This window comes from Callospermophilus lateralis, unplaced genomic scaffold, assembly GCF_048772815.1.
Source record: "Callospermophilus lateralis isolate mCalLat2 unplaced genomic scaffold, mCalLat2.hap1 Scaffold_183, whole genome shotgun sequence".
Lineage (NCBI taxonomy): Eukaryota > Metazoa > Chordata > Mammalia > Rodentia > Sciuridae > Callospermophilus > Callospermophilus lateralis.
In genome coordinates this window covers 53,219-77,620 of record NW_027512861.1, presented here as the reverse complement: position 1 = coordinate 77,620, position 24,402 = coordinate 53,219, and the positions used below count along the sequence as shown (strand labels likewise).

General features: G+C 32.7%; 2 pseudogenes; one reads left to right on the top strand and one right to left on the bottom strand.

The window, feature by feature from the left end:
- LOC143387998 (zinc finger protein 280D-like) overlaps positions 1-24,402 on the bottom strand; it is a 75,152-nt pseudogene that overhangs the window by 39,744 nt on the left and 11,006 nt on the right.
- On the top strand, positions 18,008-18,465 carry LOC143389985 (ran guanine nucleotide release factor pseudogene; annotated as a pseudogene).

Sequence of the window (24,402 nt, the reverse complement as noted above, 5' to 3'; positions counted from 1 at the left end):
AGAATTCCAACAGTGGCATCATAACCAGAATAGTCTCTCATTTTCACTGAACAAATGTATGTATAGATGGCCTGACAGATGAAGGACAATAGAAAGAAAACCAGATTCGATGAAGTTCCTAACATCACTGAAAATCCTCCAATAATGTTTGCTATTAATTAAAAAGCTACAGTAACTAGTTGAATAAAAGGTTAATAGTTTCAACTATCAATAAATTTAGGTACAGCTATTCCTCTATGAGCAGAAGCAGTAATCACTGGATTTCATCACAAAACCACAGCTTCTCTCAAAGTGACTAATTTGAAGAGGATATTCCTAATGAGGACATTTATTTGTATGCTAAATAAGCTTAAAACACTTAAAGTTTTATTTGAAAATCACCATTTTTTAAATACCTATAGGGAAAAATAAAAAACAGAATAATTATTTCCCCAACAAACCTATCCTAATTTTATTAGTTTAATTAACCGTTCTTACAATTTAAGATGAGTAATTACTTGAGTTACTATGTTGGAAAATAACATCAGATAGTATCTTAGAAGTTCCTTACTGCTAGGTCCTTTTGGCTCTTTGAGGAGAAAAACTAGTTTCTAATAGGGATAACTTTGCTTCAAAACAAAAACTTCCTGTACTATAAATTTAGTTGTCAATTTACAGGTTTAACTCTTCTTACCTCATCATATGATTTACATAGGCTTTACTACAGCTAGTATTGTATCTGCAAAAGCTACAGTGGACATATGTAGGAAAATGGTTTGCAAAATCTTTTATTTCAGAACAGCACTCAATGCACTTGTGAATGTCCCGATGACACCTTATGGAGACACAAAGAAAATGGTATGAATATATTTTAAAACAAAGGTAATAAGTAAGAGCCATATTACTATTCTAATTAACTAAAGTATAATGTTTTTATACTTAAATTTAAATTGGTATTGTATTTTAGGAATAAAACATCACCTTAAGTTCCTCAATACAGTATTAACTTTGATTTTTTTATTGCTATTAGCCAATGTGCTTTGTTTCTTTTGCATATTAGAGATTTTTGATTTGTATTTAGATTTACTTCCATTAGGCTTATTTCCATTAGGTTTATTTGCATTGTATTTGGTTGTATTAGGTTTACTGGTATTCGATTTTGTGGGATTTTTAGCAGTTATATTTTTAGTCCTTGGAGGTGAGAGCTGAAGGGTAGAAGTGCTTGCATTAATGGAAGGTGTAGGTGAAGATCCTGACTGAAGAGGTCCAACTGAAGCTCGAATAGTAACCTACAAGAATGCAGAATATATTTACTTCAAAAAAAATCACTATATTACTATTAAAATATCACTGTACAAAAACCATTTAAACATCAAGTATTTTGAAAGAGTACACATAAACTACAATTGTATTTAGTCTTATTTACTCCAAATGTTCAAAACAATTAAATGAAGTTAAATTTGATATTTATTCACTTAATGTAAAATCAGTTATGTGTAAACACAGTTATTAATGAGTAATTAGGAGTTAATAAAAATTTTATGACTATCAAAAGAGCACATTCCATAGCTATTTTTATGATGTGACATAATTTTTAAAAAATTCATATATAGGTCTAAGTTTCACAAAGCTTGAAAAATAACTCTAGAAAGGCCTACTGATATCACCCTTTCATAACTACAAAACAAATAGATCTATACTAAATGTGACCTCTCCTTTATGGGCTCATTATCCTGGATTTATACTTATAAAATGTTATAAGAAAGCGTTAAGTCAACTTTTTGCACTGTGTGAAGAATTTAATATTGAGACTTCTCTTAAAGGGAACTAACACAAATTTTACCATTTAGTGTTCAAAATAAAAAATATTCAATTATATCTGTTAGTTGACAATGGAAAGGTCAATTGCCTACCAACATTCTCATTGATCACTTGACTATACTCTCCTCATGCATGTGAGGAACAGACTATGATGAAGTCCTATGAAACATGTGCTTAGGTATTATACAAAAGCACTAGGTCAGGAATCAAAAGAACTGAGGTTGAATCTCACATTATGCCTTCCAAGCCATGTAATCTTGAGTAAATAAGATATCCTCTTTAAACTTCTTCATATCTAAAATACAGGGCACTATTTGCCTCTTCTACTCACTGAATGATTGTATGGATTAAATAATACAATGTATGAAAAGTACACTGAAAGCCTCATTCTAAGATGTCATAACAACATTTAGTATCATTATCATTAATATTATTATTATTATTAAGGGGAAAAATGAGAGAGGACTGCACTGCTTACATTAGTGTTCTGCATGTCTACTTCCAGCATGAAACGAATGGTTTGCAGGGAAGAATGCTGGATAGCTTCTCTTGCTCTAAGTCTTCAGAGCATGGCTTTATATTATTTTATTTAATTCAAGTACCAGACATACCAAAATTCAAAGGTAAGTACCCAAAGCCAAATATAAATGTTTTGGGGGTTATTTCACTTTGGATTATCCATGCCTCTGTTTCCCTCCACTGGAGCAAATATTCAACAGATGACTGTATGTAAAGAAGTTAGAGAAAACAGATGTATATAAGGCAAAAAGGGAAAAGCAAATTACAGTCATCAGTATGCAGTCAGACATGTGTTTGCTCACTTAAAATACAATGCTGTCCAGCAGCAGTACTTGCTTCTCTGAGAGTAGACTAAATGATAACAATTTCAACAAACATCTGAGAACCTTTGGCATTCAAGGCACTATGCCACACACTGGGGATACAAAGATAAATAAAATAAGATTCCTGGTATCAAGTCTCTTAGAGTTTAGCTGCTAAAACTGACATAGTTCAAAAATAGCCTATATAATATTGAAACAACCCCCTGATCCAAGGAACAGTTAAACTAGGTACACTTTTAATGAAGGAATGCCATTTCAACATAGTACCCACCACTGAACTCAATGGTTAAAGCTTTCCTTTCTAAGCATAAAAACAATGAAATCTAAAATTAGTCAATAAAAATATAAAGTCTTTTTTAAAAAGTCATATTTAATAGATAAAACCAGGTTAGAGCTAATTTTTATTATACAAAATGTTAAAATATAACATATTTGAACTCACTTTTGTTCCAGGAGGCAATCCTTCTAGTTGTTTAGGTTTTATAAATGTTCGATGATGCTGTGTCTTATAATCCATTTTCTCCTTGCATGTCAAAAATTGCAGTCTACATTTTGTACAACGATGTATTCCTTTTTTTCTATTGAGAAACAGAAGAAAGGAAAAATAACTTTTATAACCACAACATTCTGTGTCCTGGAACTACTCTAACTTAATTTTAATGAAAGTTTATAATTTCTTAACATAGATAGTATTTTTTAAAACTTATATTACTATCAAATGTATTTGTTACTATATAGAGTCAAACATAAAAGTTCTATTAACAGGTTCAAATAGAAGTTATACCAAATGTATGAAAGCTTTTAATTATAAACTTAAATTATTTAAAAACATGATACTATGAAAATGAGCTAACCATGTTTTAATTTTAGAAAATGTCAAAATCATTTTAAAATTTTGCTATTTTCAATTATTTGACAAGTTGGTAAAGTAAATTACACCCTCTAAACTCAAGTAAATCTAACTAGATATTTCAAAGGTTAAGTTACAAAAATGGTTATATAAAGCAATGTTGTCCAATAAAACTTCCTGCAATAATGAAATGCTCTAGAGCTTTGCTGTTCAACATGGTAATTACTAGCCATATAATGGTTACTGAGCACTTGAAACGTTGCAAATGAAAGTGAGGAGCTAAATATTTTAAATTTTATTTAATTAATTTACACAGGTAATTGTGGCCAGTGGCTACTACACTGGACAACATAGATACGGAGGCATAAAATATAACTGATCATAACCTATGTTTCAGTTGAAAACTCCCTGAGTTCCTACTAATATCCTGGTCCTATCACATTCTACAGATGGGAAATAGAACCCAAGAGAAATCTAAGTCCCTCTCCCATAGCTAGATAATAACAATGCTAGACTCCCTGATTCAGTGTTCTTCCTACTGTATAATATCAACTGAAACCTTTACACACTTATTCTCAATAATATAAAAAATATATTTCATATACATATGCTTATAGTATATAGAAATTTAGAATAACACATGCAAAATATCTTCTTCAAAGCTGTATCTCTGCCAGATACATCAATATTTCCCTTTAAATACAACCAACTCTTCATAAAATTTAAGGTAATACTTCTCTGAGGTAATTTACAGAGAAGTATCTAGCAAAGTTACTAGCACACAGCAAACATTTCATTAAAAAAAAAGCCAGACATAGAAATACAATATCACATATTCAGCTGGGTGTAATGCTCATTCCTGTATTCCCAGAATTTGGAAGGCTAAGGCAAGAGGATTTCAAGTTTGAGACCAGCCTCAGCTACTTAGCAAGACCCTGTCTCAAAAAATGAAAAGGGCTGGGGATATAGCTCAGTGGTGAAGTATACTTGGGTTCAATTCCCAGTACCCTCCCCCCGCAAAAATCATATGTTCTCACTCATACATTCAAGATAAAAAAGTTGATCTCATGGGAAGTATATAAAGTGGTCACTAGAGGCTAGGAAGGGTGCAGGGATAGGGATGAGGGAGATCAGACACTGGAAAACAAAACACTTTGATAGGAAGAATAAGTTCTAGTGTCCAACAGCACAGCAGGGTGACTATGTTTATAATAATTTATATATTATTATAAAGAGCTAGAAGAGAGTTATGTGAATGTTTCCAACACAAATGATAAAAATGTTTGAGGGAAATGCTAATTACCTTAATTTGAACTTATACATTGTAAACATGTATTGAATTATAACTCTATTTCCAATAAATATGTACAATTGTTATATGTCAATTAAAATTTTAAAAAAATAGAAAATAGTTCTTCACAATGTCCAAAGCAATATGTAAGAACAACATGTTAGAATAATTTTAGCTGTATCTTAAGACTAGCAGTGTAGTGCACTATCTTATATCATAGATATAAGCAACTTAACACAAATTCACTTATAAAATATTCAAAGAGAGGAGGAAAAAAGAGAGAAAAACTTGGCCAAGAAACAGATACCAGAACAACAGGACAGAACAAAAGTTCACTAGAATTCATTTCCCAGAACTCTTTACTAGAATCACTTACTAGTTTACCTCATCCAGCTTCATGATTTTAAATACCACCTACCCAAATGCTTATTTGGCAATATTACTTGACATCTTATATGCTTCTCAAGTCAACATGGACAAAACTAAACTCTAGGTTTCCTATATCTCTCTTCTACCATCCTAAATCTGTTCCTTGCTCAGTTTTCTCCATAGCTTAGAATATTAAAACTCCATTCTTATAAATGCTTAAGACAAAAAACTCAGTGTCCCCTCCTGCCACCCCTCTCTCTTTTTAACACATTAATAAAACCTGCCAACTTCACTTTCAAGACTAATGATAACATTCCTATTTGTCATTACCTCCAACCACTGCTACCATACTGGGGCAAGTTACCCAGACTATGGTTTAAAAAAAAAAAAAAAACTTCTATCTTCCTTTCATGTCTTTTTCTGCCCTGTGATCTATTCTCTCCATGGTTGTTGGTAATTCTTGAATTATGCTAGGTCTCTCACTTAAAACCTTCCAGGAGCTTTCCAAAGTCCTGACTCTGAGTCCACACAAATTGGCCTGCATTCTATTGCTACAACCTTATCTCCTACAATTCATCCTTCTGTTAGTTAACTCTGCTCCAGCTTCAATGGCCTCCTTGCCAATCTTATTAGTAACTCTGGTTTATAATCACTTCATTGCCTACATAATGTTACCTCTCCCACATGGCTTACTCCTTAATTTCCTTTGAAGAGGCCCTTTAATGCCCATGCTGTATATAAAAGAGCAAACCCTTCTCCCCAGTGCTTGGCACTCCTTATTTTCCACATTTATTTCCTACCCACAATTCTTATCACCAGCATATACAAACACACATTCACACAAATTTATTATCTTTCTCCATTACAGTACCAATTTCTAAATCATACTGCTATATAATACCTAAAAGAGGTCCTGACATACAGTAAGGCATCCTAAATAAATATTTGTTGGATGACTAAATAGTGAAGCAGAAAGCAAGAGACTAATGCAGAAAAATACATGAGCGGCAGGTACAATTTAACTAGTTCAAATGACTGCTTACTTCATTCAATGCACATGTATCCAAAATCCTGAGACATAAAACATCAATGTATAATTCCCTGAGGTGGACTCAAGTCTTATACATCTCTGATGTTATGTACATATGCATTTTAATGTGCTAAGGGTGATGAAGATACAGTATCACAGTTTTTAATAACAACAATGTTCAATCAAAGATATAATGATCTATTCAGAGTATAGAAAAATAACTGTACTGAATTTTTTGAGAGTCTTGAGGGATTTAAGGGTAATTCTTACTGTATGTAATTTCTACCTTTAGATCTAATGCCAATGTAAAATCAACTCCATGACAGCAGTAAAAACTAGTGCTCTAAAGTCATGTTCTGTCTTTGCCTTTTATGAGACAATGCAACATTAGGCAAGTTACTTTCACTAAAACCCTGTTTCCTCATTTATAAAACATATATAGGTTGTGAGGATTAAGTACCCTGATACCATATGGTGATTACTATATGTTAACTGCTTATTGTTTTATCTAATAAGCTTTTTTAATATCAGAAATTTTTAAATTATTTCATAAAAGTCATATAAACTGGGTTGTTTGCTCTAAAATTACTCAAGACATAACAATATAATCTTTTAAAGAAACAATTACAAGTGAGATCTTCAACATAATAAAATGAGACACAGAATCAACAATTTTTATTACCTGATATTGTACTGTCATCTGTTAAAAGTTTATAATTCTACTCAGTGAAGGTTTCCCAGTGTTTCATAAATAAGTATACAAATAATAAATACATTGGAGGATGCCTGATGATCCTTCTTTCTTACTAATAGATTGCCCTATCTTTACTGCTGGCTATCTACTTCCCAGACACACCAAAACAAAAATTTTAAAAGTTAGGAACCCATGGCAAGTCAAGATGGCTCCAGGCATGAAGGTTTGATTTTAAACAACATAGCCTAGGCTGGTGAAACAACTTAGTAGCACATGCTCAGCATGTGCAAAGTCCTGCATTCAATGCCCTACACCACAAAAAATAAATAGAATACATTGTACACCCCACACACTGGATCCACACATCTTATCATTATTTTCATGTCTATAACTCAATGTAGAGCTTAGAAAAGCATCTGGGGAAAGTTACATTAAAAAGCATCAAAATAAAATAGTTTATACCTTACTCTCCCTTTTAAAATTAAAGGCTAAAGATGAAATACAAAATACGAAGGACAATGTTTCCCAAACTCTTTATCAAGAAATGTTAATAGGTATGTTCAAAAAAAGTGTTCAGTGGTCAAATAAGTTTGGGAAATGATACATACTATATCTCTTGTTTGGAGATTTACGATGTCCATTAGCATATTAAAAGCTCTGAAAAGTCCTGTTTTAAAAAACAGACAAACAAAACTGTTTAATTTTTTAAATCCAGGCATTTACCAAATTTATTTACCAGTGACAATACTGGGAGAACCCCTATTAACACCTGTTGGAATACTGTTGGGGGACCATCAAATAAAAGATCTTTCCAGAACTTCTCAAGGATGAGTGGTATCCCAGTCACAACACCAGCAATCACAAATTCATTTGGAAATGCTACTTTTATCATCTTTCCCAATTAAAAATTACTACCTGATTTCATGATTATCTAACAACTGCATCACATAGCAAGGTGAGTACCAATGGTGAATAAATTGGTGTGCCAGTTTAATTCATAATACGGAAATGCTTAATGAGTTGGAAAAACCTGATTATATGATCAGGTGCAATAAATCCATTAGGTTCTGATTTTGACAAAAATACTGTTGTATCAACATTTTTAGCATAAACAGGGATAATTTAAGTGCTTCAGGAAAAAAAAACAATAAGCATAACATCAGAATTCCAAGCACTAATGCTGAGTTCCAAAAATTACACAGCAGAACTGGCAGAAGTAATCCAGGAAAGAAGTTAGGATCTAAACACAGTTCTCTGGCAGAATTCATACATCAATCTATCAACAGCTTCCTTTGCCTTGTAGCTGTGAAGGATGAATCTAGGTCAAGGACAACACATTTTCTCATAATAACAGAGCTTTAGAAAGTGGAAATAAAGTTTGAAAAGGAATAGGAAAACAAGGTTATGTATCCACAATCTTTTTTTTTCTCAGTTCAAAGTAATATTCCCCCCATCCTGCTTCTTGAAAACTCCTTCAAAATCATTCCCAGATCTACTCTTAGGACCTAACTATCTGCCACTTGCTTATTTCACTCACCTTCTCTCTTGTTTTTTTCCCCCTCAATTCTTGGTTGCCTATTTCTAATCATTTTTCACAATTTTATTTATGGTCTTTATTTATGGTCTACACCATCATTGGAAAGGAGGTAAGGAAAGAACTGGAAGTTTCACAAATAATTCAACATAAATTATAAATTTAATTGGCTTATTTGGAACAACTCTGCTTCATTTGCAGAATAAAACTAATCAGTGTTTCAAGACTTAACCTGTTTTTTCATTAAGATAATATGAACAAACAGGAATTAGAAAATCTCACCTAATGTTTCATATAATGATCCATATAGGGTGTTTTGATTTTAATAACTTTGAGGCAAAAAGGACACAGCAAGTTCTTAGTGTTTTTATGGGATGTTCTAAAGTGAGTTTCCATATCAGAAAATGATGATGATCTATAATTGCAAACCTAAAAATAGAAAGAAGGTTTTGTTTGTTTCAAAAATTTATAACTGATGTGCAATTACAAAGCAAATAATGGATCATTTGTTTAGAAGAACACTGCGTACTACTACTCTTGCTGATGCCTATACACCGAAAATTTCCACTAACAGAAACACCAAAAAAAAAAAACCCAGAAATTATCTTTCAAAATTAAAGAATTCTTCTCAAAACATAACTAGGTTGTGTGCTTTTTAGCAGATCGTTCATCTATCACTGCCTTGACTGAAATTTTCAAGTTTTGGCACCTCCTGTCCTATAAAGTGCTTTTTCTGCTACAAAAACAGCACTCTTCTTTAGACTGTAAATAGACCCCAAACTATGGTTGTGGCAATCAATCTTTTATTTTTTTGTCTTCCTATTCCTTCAAATTCTGGAAAAATACCGGTCACAAAACATTAGCTAGGGTTCTTTATAACTAACAGCATTTCAAATTTCCCTTGTATACACCTACATTCTTCCCTATATGGTAAGACATGTCCATCTGTATGTCTAGCTGGGCTCTTCTTTGACTACCACAGATGTAAGCAAGCAACAGTCTGTGGGCCAAATGCAGCTCACTGCCTACCCCTCATATAATGAATGAGTTATGCCTTCCACTAATAAATTATTTATAAGAGGGACTTTAATTTTGGTAACCAATTTACCTAAATGATTAAAGAATAAAACACTGATATATTTTATGACACATGAAAGTTTTATGGAATCAAATTTCAATGTCTATATATAAAATTTTATTGGAACATGCCCTTGTACTACTATGGCAGAGTTGCTTGTTTCCAACAATGACCGTAAACCATTAAAACCTGAAATATTTCATGAAAAAAATGTATTGACCTCTGAGTTAATGGGCTTAAATCTTGTAGTTAAAACACAAACAAACCACTTAAAAGAACACAATAAAAATGTGTATGTACCTGGCAGATACATGGCATTTCACCAGGTTTATGATTATCCTTCATATGTTGTAAAAGAACATGTTCTGTTTCAAATGATAATTCACAGATTTTACAAATGGCTAAAAGTGAGAGGGGGGAAAAGGTATTACATTTTAAGATATAAAAAATTATTTTACAAATTTATATAAATAGTGGTAGTATCAGCAGCAGCAGCAGAAATGATCAATCATTTAGTTTGTTAACTCTTTGCCAAGCACATTCCTAAACACTTAACCTAAATTAACTCACTTGATTCCTATAACAGCATATGAGGAAGGCATTTCTATTATCCTTATTTTCCAAGAGTTCATGTCTCAATTCTTATAGCTATAACAAAAGGAGGATCTGGTATTTAAACTCAAGCTACTTAGCTTCAAAATCTGATTTTAACTACAACCGTAGTTACTTAAAGTTTAAATGAAGAACACTGATTTCGCATTTGATATATATGATTTGAGGCTTCTGAATCCCCAATATGTAATGCCCAGATTATGCCAAGGCAACTACTATAATGAATTACTTGCCAGAGGGACTTTAATTTTAGTAACAAATTTTATTTCAAAATTTCTAAAAGTTAAAACTTAATTTTTTCATTTTGCCCCCAAATTCCAGAGTCTATTTCTTATTTTTCTTACAGAGTTACTCTGGTTTTCTCAGTGTTTCTATCTTCAAATTCAATAATATTCAACATTTAAATGAAACTGCAAATTACTAGAAAATTCATGGGGCCTATGTGTACTTTCAATGTGACACTGCAGCTGAAATGGTGTGGGAAACTGACGGTAGCAGTGCTGGCAGTTGGAGTGGTTTTCCCAGCTTTCACTGCTCTGCTTCTCAAGTTCCAAATGATGTTTCATGTGGTTCATAAACCTATAAATGATTGTCAACAGGTGCAAAAATTCAGATTTAAAAACAAAATCTCACCAATAAGTCTCTGAGTCTTAATCTTAAAAATACCAAGTATTACTCAAAATCCAAAATGTCTTCAAAGTCCTCTAGAAAAGAGTATATTTTAAATATTGCCTTTTCAGTGAATTTTTTTTCAAATTTATTTCAAAATAATCAAAATATCACTCATTTTCTAACTCAATCATTACTTCAGATTATTTTTTAAAATTTAAGGTAAAAGAGCAGGCTTATTTTTTACACCTTAAATACTATTTTTAGTTTAAAATAAAACACTGAAAGAAAGAAAACCCTACCACCAAAAGCAGCCAGAGTCATGAGAGAAATCTTTTAAGACTGTGAAGACATATAATAGATTCCAGCTGCTTGAAAGACAAATTACTGGTATTTTTACTTGTGTCTTGGTTTCTAAATGCATGTAATAGCAATTTTAATGCCTACAATTACAAGAACTTTTTTTTAAATGATACTGGCTTACTGTTAGCACATACTGTTTATTTTAACTTGCAGACTGTGCCCTTTATAAAAAAGGTCCATTTTTCAGTTTTACATTCTGCTATTTCAGCTTCCCTAAAAGGCTCCTTATGAAAAGGAACTATGACCTTCAACAGCAGAGAGTGTAGTATAAATGAGAATACTTATTTAGAAGAGCTTACTGAAGCTTTTTGCTGAATTTGAAAATAAAAGTTATTCAATCAAAACAACAATTTTTGGACTGGTCAGCTGTTTACAATTACTCATTTTAAAGCCCTATAAGAAATAATCTTGCAACTATTAACATTGATGATAATGTGATCAATCTGGATAACTATCATCAAGAAGGTTATAACATATATCTCTTTTTTTACACCTCTACCACACTACTCTTTACAGCAAGTTATGATACACCTTAAAATATCTTTCTTCTTTGGTTTTAACACAAGCTCTACAACACCTACCAAAAAAGTCCTAGTCTTGGTTAAGTATTTACATATGAAAAGCCAATATCTTTTAGCTCAAAATCATAAGCACTTAAGTATATTTATATAAAGAATCCATTAATCAGCTAGTTATTTTTCTCAATTATTAAATAAGCCCAATCTGGAGTTCATATTTTTCAAATGAACAGTTGGAAATGGGAGAAACTAAAAGGGCAAATTTCTTGGAATCATGTTCACAGAATAAAATATACCTGTTTTCATTGATAAGTAAGGGGTAAAATACTAATATCACAGTATGATAATAACAGAACAGAGTTGTAGAAATATTGAGCTGTACGTTTCTTACCATCCTTGAAAAATAATTTGCCTTCCCAGCTTTACTGGAAAAATTAAAAGCAATGTTATATAATACACTTAATTTGGTTATGAAGTACTTTACTTTAAGGTTACATTTATCAGATAACCAATATATTTTAAATGCTTAATCACTGGATGTTATCAAATGGAGCATGCTGAAAATTTCTAAATATTCTGATAATATAGACCTATGTCTCCTGAAATAATTCCTGAAAAAAGGAATTTCCCATTTTCATGTTTGATATGAATTTGAAATGGCTAATCTTAAAAGCAAAAAAAACCTTGTTGCTCAAATAATTTGTAATATGATATGTGTCATATTTACTTTGAACAAGGAGCTTAAATCAGTGAATCACACTTCTATGCTTATCATTGCATCTATTTTTTAAATATATATTTTTTAGTTGTAGTTGGACACAGTACATTTTATTTATTTATTTATTTTTTTGTGGTGCTGAGGACAGAACCCAGGGCCTCACAGGTGCTAGGCAAGCGCTCTACCACTGAGCCACAACCCCAGCCCTCATTGCATCTATTAACATGATTTCTGACATATTTTACTATTAAAATGGTAAAAATATGTAAATAGGTGGTAGAGTTCTATTATAGTACTGTTTCAGTGTTATATGTCAAAGCACAACTTCCCCTTTGTTAAAGAATGGGGATCACTACCTCTTGATGGCAGTTAACAGTGTCACAGAGGAGGTAAAACAATGAGAAAATTCATATGATATAAGATATGGGAAAGAACTTTGAAAAAGTTCTACCATAAAGCAACCATTAATGATTATTATAGGAGCATATAATAGAAGACAAGAAAACAAATAAATGCTGGGCCCAGACGTGAAAGTACATGCTTAAAAATGCTACTAGTGATAGTCATAAGGAGTGAATGGAATATACACATATATATGTATGTTTGTACACACAAACACACACATATCTTGTCTAAGTACACTGATATCTGCAACTTACTTTGAAATTAATTTAAAAGTCAGATAGTCCGAAGGAAGAAAAATATGATAAAGCAAGTACAGTAAAATATTAAGAATAAAATAAAAGTTGTAAGTGTAGAAGTGTCCAATAAGACTTAAATTTTTGATGAGTATTTGAAAATTTTTATAATGAAATGATAGAAAGTACCTTATATACTATAAATGTCATGCCATATAATCAATGAAAAATACCATTCATTATATCTTGTTATTTTGTTCTTGTTACTCACTTACATAAGATATCTTTATAGTATGTCATGTAACGCAAAAATTCCAAAGTAAGTTTCTAAAATTTAAAACATTTGTGTACACCTCTTAAAAAATTCATTGTGAATGAAATCTCTAATTGTTAAATGTGTCAAATTATAAAATCAAAGCAGACACATCTCCTAGAAATGGTATATCTTTAAAACACATTGCTTTTGGCTGGGCTTGGTGGCACATGCCTATCATCCCAGGGGCTTGGGAGGCTGAAGCAGGAGGATCTCGAGTTCAGAGCCAGGCTCAGCAAAAGTGAGGTGTTAAGCAACACAGTGAGACACTATCTCTAAATAAAATACAAAATAGGGCTGGGGATGTGGCTCAGTGGTTGAGTGTCCCTGAATTCAATCCCTAGTAACCCCATCCCCCAAAATAGATCACTTTTCCCACTAGGTAAATGTTCTTAATATGAATTGAAAGCTTTGAGCATTAAGATTAGCATAAAGAAGTTCAAAACTGGACACTTTTGAAGTGCTTTCTCCTATTACTGAAGAAAAATAAAATGTAAACTACCTAAAGATTCACTGCTAAAACAAATGAACTTATTTTTTTATTTTAAGTTAAAATAAACTTTGTACATCTTAAGAAATGTGAAAGAAATACAAATAAGTAGATCCTGGTGTCAAATTCTAAAATACAAGAAATGACACAAGCTTTTCAACAACAAACAAACAAACAAAAAGTCTGCCTTTGTCTACAGTAGAAAGTATTAGAATTGTTTATCTAGAATAGCATAGAAAATGTAACCTAAAGATACAACATTTATATTTGTAGGATATCAATTTTCAAATAGAAATAAAAATAAATATTTACATACCTAATATTATTTTTTAGAATTTTCAAGCAACTGAAGCATTTAAAGGTTGTGTGAGTCTTCTGTTCTTCCTGGGCATCTCTTTCATGTTTTCCATAATAAAAGTCATTAACTAACATGATCAATTTTCCTTTCTCTGAATCAATAGTCTTATTTGTATTTGCTGTATTTGAAAATTCTGTTTTAGCCAGTCCCAAAAAGTTATTTATCATTTCTGGACAACAATACTGAAAGAGAAAAAATTAGAAGCCTTATTTTAAAAAAAAAAAGCAAAATTATTCTGTGGTTACAAGTAAGGTCAGGCTATGTAAAACTCTGCTTGGTAATACATCTGGAAAAATAGTCACCAAAAATTTGTGGTGCACAAACATATTCTAAAAAACTCAAATGACAAACACTTATTGTCTTAATAAACAAAAAAAAAATTTTCAAAAAGAAATGAAAACCCTTAAACAGGACTTGGCTATAGATGTAATAACCATTCCTTTGCAATTTATCTGTTCAGGTGTAACTATTTAATAATAATTTGTTGCTTGGTCCAAAATTATTCATTTCACATCTATTTCGAGAGTACAGAAAGAAATATTTCATATGCCTTGATGTATATTTTTAATTATCAAGTAACACACACAAAAAATGTAAAACCTTAATGGAACTAGACTTTGACCCAACTAACCTGCTATTTCTTAGACTCCAGGTACTAGAAAAGGTATGGAACACAAAGATATATAAGACTAATCTTCCTTCTTAAAAAAAAAAAAAAGAAAGAAAAAAATCCACTTTTTTACATTAGGTATAAAAGAGAAGTGTTTTTACATCTTAAAACCTAGAATGCTAAATATCTGAAGAGGAAACTTACCTCATCAGGAGTAAAATCACAATGTCACATAAAATGATTTTAATATGGAATTTTTTCATATATGAGCTTTTCTTTTTCTTTTTCAACAAGATAGAACTAATTCTATCTTTTATTTATTTATTGCACATAACATTCAGTTGTATATTTTTACTTAAAGGGAAAGCTCAGGAAGATGTGCATTATAATATTTGTTAAAATGCTAATTCCTGGGACTCACTTTAGAACAACTAAGCTACAATGTCCAGAGGTAGGGCCTAGAAGTTAATATATTATCTATTTTTTGATAGTTGTAGATGGACAGCATGCCTTTATTTTATGTTTATTTCTATGTGGTGCTAAGGATTGAACCAAGTGCCTCATACATGGTACACAAGAGATCTGCCACTGAGCTAGAGCCCCAGCCCTAGAAGTTATATTTTTTAACAAGCGTTAATTCTTTTACAACTTAAGTGTTTTCTATATGTGTTATGTGTTAAACTGGCATCAACATAAGAAAATTTTAAACTCTTAATACACCTATTTCATTTCTAAGATAACAACATCCACTTCTACCACATGTAAAATGTTAGACAACATTTGGAACACTCTGTATTACAAGGGACAGTGGGCCTTTCTGGTCCAAGACAGACTTACAACATTTCTTTCAAGGTTGCATTTTACTTATTTTACTTATTTTGTTTTACTTATCAATTTATAAATTTGAAAAGAAATAACACACACACATACACAAAAAATCTAAAATAGACACAAAAAAAATACTAAGTAAAATGGGCCACAAATAAGTGGTATAACTAACCTATGTTAAGGAGTTGAGGTTTCACCCATATGCAAAATTAGGACAAATAGATTACTTCTCTAATACAACATGAATCTCTGTAGTCTTCCATTCAGAATAAATTATAATTGAAATAGAAATACAACATAAAAAGGGAGGTAAGAAAGGTTTTGCTATTTATGTTCCTATATTCTTCTTGCAATATCACATAATATCTGAGAGCTCAAACTTAGGAAATTCAGACTATTTCTAAGGAGTTTTACAAGACTAAGTTCCTTCTTTTAAAAAAAATGCTACTTTCTACTTTAAGGATAAATGAAGAAAAACATGGTAGGGAATAAAACAACTAGCATTATTAGAAAAATTACTCAAAATGTGTATCTTCTTACTACTACTAATATGTATCACTGGCACCATTTTGACAAACAAAACTCTTCACTTATTTGAAGGATTCCTTGGAGGAAGATCTCAAACAATGAGAAGTTATAATGCACAAAAATAAATAATAGAGAAAAGTCTTCCTAATAAGAAATGCAGATTATTTTGTGTCCTAAACACAAGATCTGGCTTTTAGTAGAAGTTATTCTGAGTCATATTTAGCACCTGATTATTTTCTAAAATCTACAAAATAGTTTATGAGAGAGTATGTTGCAAGGTTTATATTCTCCAGAAATGTCTAATTTGAAATTAAAGTTGATCTAGAGTAATAAATTACAATATATATATATAACATATAATCAATTACTTGCTGTTCTTTTTTTTTCTTTTACAGAAAAGACAGGATCAGATTTTTAAAAATTAACATACAAATCTTGTTCATAGTAACTTTAAAAAATTGTTTTTTAATTGTAGTTGGAAACTATACCTTTATTTTATTTATTTTTATGTGGTGCTAAGGATCGAACCCAGCGCTTCACACGTGATATATGAGTGCTCTACAGTGAGCCACAACCCCAGCCCTCACAATAACTTATTTTTAAGCAATATTTAAGATCCCTATGAAAAACAGCTGAATAATAAACTGCTGACAACCAAATGTGGACAATGGCTATAGTGAATGAGGGAGAAGGGAAGGAGCAAAATAGCCTACAGGAGGAAAAAAAAAGACAGGCAAGAAAGAAACTTAAGAAATGAGCACTAATGACAGTGAACTATGGTCCAAAATCAACTGGTTATCTTTTGTTCAGCTCCCGAACCCTTTTAGTTCTCACCCTTTACTACAACCCTTCACACAGCCTTTATTTTCCTGGGCTGGCTAGTCTACAAATATTAAATGTCTTTAATGCTATTCTCATCTTTACGTTTCCCAATACATAGGTCATCTTCCATAGCTTTGTTAGTGCCCTAAAAATTTAGGTAGAATTTTCAGAGCAAAGAATATGGAATGCAATTTTTAAATAGTAAAATAGAACTTCTCATACAAACATCCTACATAAGTCAACATTTCCCCACTTATAGGAATTCATCCAAAAGCCACAACAACCAAATTCCACAAACCCGATTTTCACTGAAACTTAGATCCAGAGAAAATCCAGAGGCCACAATATACAAAAGCACTACCCAAAGCATCCAAGAAATAAAGCATGTAGTCAGAAGGAGATCAAAGACAAAAGAATCCAAAAGATCTTAGAAAGTGTCAGTAAAGGGAGCTGGGAATATAGCTCAGTGGTACTGCACTTGCCTAGCATATGCAAAGACCTAAGTTTGATCCACAGCACCATAAAAGAAAACAAACAAACAAACATACAAAAAACACCACCACCAGCAACAACAACAGAAAAACAGAAATATGACAATTTAAATATATATCCTGAAAGAGGTGACATGATAGGCATATCCTGAAGTGAAAGGATAGATAGATAGATGATAGATAGATAGATAGATAGATAGATAGATAGAGAGATGATAGATAGATAGATAGGCAGGCAGGCAAACGCAGATATAGAACCTGGTCAAGAGCATGGCAGAAGAAGTAACCCAGACCTACTTTGGAAAAGGAAAGCTGAAAAGGCAGTGCTATAGAAAGAAGCAGACACACACACTGCATTTTCAGGAAGTCTTCTGCCAAGCAAAGAATTATATAACCCAACTAGCAGGCTGTGAGACTATACTAGAAATCTAGGCTCTCATCTAAACAAAAATACTTTCAGATAAAAGGAGGCTAATAAAAGGAATATATACAATTCTAACAAAACATCAGGAAAATGTTATCCTTGAGCAGATGTAAGAAGAGACAGCAAAGCTGAGGTGATGTGTCCCCATGTGGGTTGCTTTTAAATCTCTCTAGAGCCTATACTCTAGTCCCAGGCCCATGGAGCCCACAAGAAACTATCCACTGTTTGAGGGTACCTTCTTCTCCATCCTACCCCCTGAGGCCATTGATGTAAGTGACCTCTGAACAGTCTCACACAACCAAGAAGTTTTCTGTCATTCAGTGACCAACCAAAGCCTGTTGGGGCAACGTTTGGAGCTCCAGGCCCAGGTGTGGGGTAAAGCAGCCACACAATTAACAAAGAATATAACACTGCACCAGTTCTTTCTGTGGCTGCCCCAGCACAAGACTGGTCTCTTGCTCAACTTCAATCAGGATCCCTCACCAACAACAGGTCATCTCTTAGACCTGGAAATCTGTCATCTCTACCATGAAGCCTGGATGACTTTAAACAATTGTTGACCAGTCTGACACTTCATGATCCTAACATCTCTGGTCCCAGTAAGATTGCTAAAGCACTGCATGATGTTGCTGAAAACTTAGACACTGGGTTCTGAGAAGGGGAAAAAAAGAGGCTGAATACCTAGGTTTCCTCTTCCTCTTCCCTGTGCACAAACATAAAACATGCCCTTTCTACAGAAATAAACTTGCTTTAGAATCCCACCTCACCCCCAGAGAGAGATAAAGAAGTAGCACATCAAGGGAAAAAGGACAGGGAAAAATGAATAACAGAGAGTTAAGATAAATTAGAAACAAGGATAGTAGTAAACAGATACTGCAAAATAAAAAAAGGGAAAGAGAGGCCAGTAATGAGAAAAGCAAGGTTTAAAAAAAGAGAGATTAAGATTAGAGAGAAAGTGACAGATATAGCATGCAAAGAAAAATTCATTTTGGACATACAACTGTATGGAATAAATATTTTAAAATATAATTCAGGAAAACTGTGCTAAAACAAAGGAAGACACAAATATAAAGTCAAAAGAATACACTGTACACTAGAGAAGACTGACTCAAACTTTCCATAGTAAGTTATGTCACTATAAAATTATTAATCTTAAAAATATTCGTCTAATATAGATAGATAGATAGATAGATAGATAGATAGATAGATAGATAGATAGATAGACTGGGATGTAGCTCAGAGGTAAAGTGCCCCTAAATCCCCAGTATCAAAAAAAAAAGAAAAAGAAAAAGAAACTTATTACTTTCTAGATGAGACCCTCTGCAATTTAGTGAGACCTTGTTGCAAAAAAACAACAACAAAAAAAAAAGAACTGGAATGTAGTTCAGTGGTAAAGAGCCCCTGAGATCAATTCCCAGTACCAAAACAAAAAGTAACAAAAAACAAACAACAACAAACACTGAACACTAGAATCAAAAACAAAACACTTTTTGAACATTTTAAAATGTTAAGGATACATTCATGATACAGTTATGAAAGCTAGATTCTTCTGTTTCACAAATATCAGCTAAGTAATGAAAGATATGGATTGAGATGTGATTATATATCTAGGACAGAATAAGTGAAGATAAGGATATGTAAAAAGTTTTATCAGTGGATACTAAACTACAGTTAGATAGGAATACAAGTTCTGGTATGCTATTATTACATAGTAGGGTGTCTATAGATAATAATAATGCACTGTACACTTTTAAAAAGCCAGAAAAAGGGAGTGGGGATTATGGATCAGTGGTACAGTGCTCACCTGGTGCGAGTGAGGCACTGGGTTCAATCCTCAGCACCACATAAAAATAAATGAATAAAAATAAAGACATTGTGTCCACCTACAGCTAATTTTTTTTTTAAAAAAAGCCAGAAAATTTAAAGTTTTCACCATAAAGAATTGATAAGTGTTTGCAGAGTAAAACATTAAACAATGGACACATATCAAAGCATTGTACCCCATTAATATGTAAAATTTTATGCTTTATGTACCAGTCAAAATTAATGTAAATAAAGACTAAAATTATAATGAATACTCTGGAAAAGTTTATATGACAAGCAAATAATTTACTTATTATTTTTAGTGTACCTCACTATCTATAGTATATCTTACTATATCATACATGTATTTTCAAATTTCTACCTAATAGTAAAGAAAACAACCTACAGACATTTTTGCTAAAGAAAAAAAAGTATTCATCAGCACTTGGGCTTTACTATAAGAGGTATGGTTAGAATACCAATTAACTAATGATACAATGAGAAAAATGTCTAACTTTAAGAAATTCCTAAAGAATAAATGAAATAAGGTATTTATTTAAAGCTTAGTTTTATGTTTGACACATGGAATCAAATAAATTATTATAGGATATTTTAATATTTTTCCATTGGGAAAAAAACATTAACTGTGATATAATGAACTTTGATTTATCAAAAACTTCTATTTAAGTTTTTTTAAATTATTGATCTAAAAATTACTTTATTTTATGGAAATTATATTAAATTTTAACTGAAATATAAAAATATAAAAGCTAAAATGTAAAAAAAGTCCCGAGTTTTCTATTTTTTAATTTTTATGATCAACACATTATATTTATACATTTTTGAAACAATGTGATTTTTACATTTTTATGATGCAATTGTGTGAACACAATCAAAATCCTCTTCTAATATGAGATATAGAATGCATTACTGTTAATTATACTCACCCTATTATGCCATAGAACATAAGAATTTGCTGTGCCTATCAAACTATAACACTGTACCTGGTGACCAACCAATTTCTATTCCCTTCCCCCTCTACTTGTCCCCATCTCTGATGACCTCTAGTCTATTTGATTTCTATGAGATCAACTTTTTAAAACTGCCCACTGAGTGAGATCAAGTAGTATTTTTCTTTCTGTCCCTGAAAAACTCTCCAGTTTTAAACATGTCCTTCCTAGATTTGTGACTATGCTTTGAGACTTCATTATTATAAACACATATATTATTCAATTGCATTCAATTTAGTTAAATAGTATTTCTTACACATTGTCCCAGTTTATCTATTATAGAGATACTCTCCTTTCATAAAATGTTACAGTGTTCCATTACATAAATCTTTTAATATTTTGGTTATTTCCAGTACAAGTAATCACAAATAATGCTATAACATGTGAAAGTCACACTTGGAAGAAAGTTGCCAATCTCTCCAGGCCCAGAAGTGTGTATGTTTTGCATGTTGAATTGATTCTATTTTGTATACAGACTGTATGCAAAATAGAGGGGAAATAAGAACATTCATGTCTACTTCTATATGTGGAAAGAAAATCAGGAAGGATATAAAACTGGCAACCAGGGCATAAGAGTCTGAGGTAAAGATTCTTCCCATACACACCTTCCTATTTTTAATTTTTAATAATGTGACTTTGTCACCTAGTAAAAATAAATAAATAAATAAATAAATAAATAAATAAATAAATAAATGTGACTAAGAGAACATAGTAGCAAGAGATCTTCCAAAAATGGTAGATTAGAGGCATTATACACTTGCCTGCATCTCCTTGAAACCAAATTAAAATAACTGTAACATAGTTGCTCACTGAGATGAATGACTATGAGAAAATACCAGGTTTCAACTGTGGATAGAGATTTGGAGAAGCCCAAATAAAATGGACTGTGGAAGACAGAATGAAACAAAATGCACCAGTGCCAATCCCAGGGAAGTATGCCCCAGAGGTAGAGAAGAAACAGAGTCCCAACAAACATGACTGGCATAGGATTCAGCCTCCTGCAGAAATATAGGCTAAGCAAACAACAGTACAGTTTGCATGTTGAATTGGCTCTGTAGAAGACCCCTGTACTTCTTTGCATATTCTCAGTTTTATAATTTGGAGCCATCTTAGAAAAGGTCCTATTGTCTGAGGTTACTTACTGCTTTAGCAATCAGCATATGCAGTAACAGAAGATGCTTCTCATTAGACCTGGCAGTTTGCCAGACGCAGCTCTCAGAGTCTGGGGAATAAGCAGTCACATGTAGCCAGGACTGGAAACACCAGAACCATGGACTGTGGATTATGCAGAACTCACCACCATCCCTTCCACCACAGATCTTTGAGACTCTATATCCTCTCTCCATCCTTGGGGGGCCATACAGGGATACTCCACAGAGCTAGTATTAGCTCTACCCTCCAAGTGCTAAGCTTTGAAGAGAAGATTTGGGGAGTTCCACATTCTGACATGCCATGATGTCAGCATCATCTCTGCTCTAGAAGTGCATAACACAAATAGCTCCAGAGAGAATTTGTTTCTAGGGAACTCTGCATTCCACACTAGCTCATTCTGGTGTACAAAGCAGCTGAGAGGTATTTCAACTGAATCAAGCCACAAATTACTACCATCAGTCAACTGACTAGTACCACAAAAGAAAGGAGTAAGCCCCAGTCTTTTCTCTGTCCAAGCAGCACACAGACTAAAGACAAAGAAATTCTCTGATCAGCACAGTCAAAGAGTTTCTATCCTTCCTGCTCACTTGGGGACCTGAGGGAAAAGAAAATATTCATTTTTTTTTATTCATAGTTTTACTTTTTTTTTTAAACTCAGGGGTACTTTCAAAACTGCACTACATACCCAGCCCTTTTCATTTCTCTTCAATACTGGCTATGAACCTGTGATCCTCCTGCCTCAACTTCCTGAATAACTGGAATTACAGGCATATACCACCACACCTGGCTTAAGTTTTTGTTGTTGTTATTATTTTTATGTGCTGTTTTGTGGTTATTTCCCTTTTTCCCTCTTATTTTTTTGATATTGGGGACTGAACTCGGGGACACTCGACCCCTTGGCCACATTCCCAGCCCTTGTTTGTGTTTTATTTAGAGACAAGGTCTTACTGAGTTACTTAGTGCCTTGCTAAATTGCTGAAGCTGGCTTTGAACTCTAGGTCCTCCTACCTCTGCCTCCCAAGTCACTGGTATTACAGGCATGTGCCACCATGCCTGTATTTTTCTCCTCTTTTTAATATGAAACATTTTTCTTCTCTTCCCTTCTCCCTTTTCTATTTTACTTTTCTCCAACTATATTTTATCCCTTTGATTAATTCTATTTTTATTATTTTAACTGTTTGTTATTTAATATTATTTTTTTTCATTCTTTTCATTTGTTTTGGTATTACTGTTTTTAGTTTTTGGATTTTACTTTATTTATCTATCTCATTTTTTTCTTTCTTCTTTGTTCCTCTTCTTTTTTTTCAGTGATTGAGATTGAGTCTGATTGTGTTGAACACATCAGCTGGGTGCTCTGCCACTGAGCTACACTCCCAACCCAGCTGAGGGGAGTTATGCCTTGCTTGGGCCACACTTAAACCTTGGCAGATACTTCAACTTAGAGAATAGGAGGAATAAAAGCCCACAGACTATAACCTGTCTCCAAGCAAGCATGGCAAGATGGGTGAATCTGAAGTCCCTCTTGGGAACCCTCACTACTATAACAAGAACAGAAGAAATAGCATAACTGTTATAGGCACCATACATATGGTGCCTATATATGGGGCCTCAATATCTGTCATTCCCATACCCTATCAGACAGCATATTGCTGATAGGGTTGGAGGTGAGTGTGACAGTGGAGGGAGCTGTAACTGGCCATTGTTTCTCCCCATGAAACAACTAGAGATACCCTGAATGTCTAAACAAAAGATAAAGGCTCCAGGACAACACCACAATTGGAACAGCCAGTAGCAGAACTGCTTCCAAGTTAACAGCCAAGATCCACAAAGCCCAGGGAAACCCCCAACACATACCTGATAGGGGCTTCGATTCCCACTATAGGAGTAATCACAGAGGGTACACTCTATATCTATTGCTGTCTATAGCAAAATTGCCTGAAATACCAGACAGACTACCCTCTTGCAAGTCCTATAAAGAAAATAAATCACTTAGGCTCTGACATATTATATATTGTGTAAAAATCTTTAACCACAGCCAAAGAAGCCACAGGAAAGTACACAAGGAAGTACAAATTGAATTAAATTCAATACTAAATAGAAACCCAGTAACCCAGGGCTCACCAAGAAATAGTGGAAAAGAGTGAAAGATATCCATCCCAGCAGATGAGCAAATCTCAACATACAAACACAAGAAATGTGAAAGCACAAGGCAGTAGAATAGCTCCTGAGGTTTATAAATCTCTAATAAATCTCTAATCCAAAGATATAAAAGTAGATCAACTACTTGACAGAGAAATTAAAAGAATAATTTTTTTAAAAAACAGTTCAATGAATTTCAAGAGGATATAAGAGCTGAATGAATTAAGGAGACCAATGCAGGATATGAATGAGAAATTTGATAGACAGGGATTTTGAAACAGAACCAACCATAATTCTTGGAAATACAAAGCTCAATAAGTCAGATTTTTAAAAACTCACTTGAAAGCCCCACCAAAACATTAGATAGACCAAAAGAAAGAATAACAAGACTTAAAGAAAAAGTTGAGGAGTTATCATATTCAGAAACTAATTTTTAAAAAAATCAGTAAAAATGAACATAATATACAAGATCTCTAGGATACCATTAA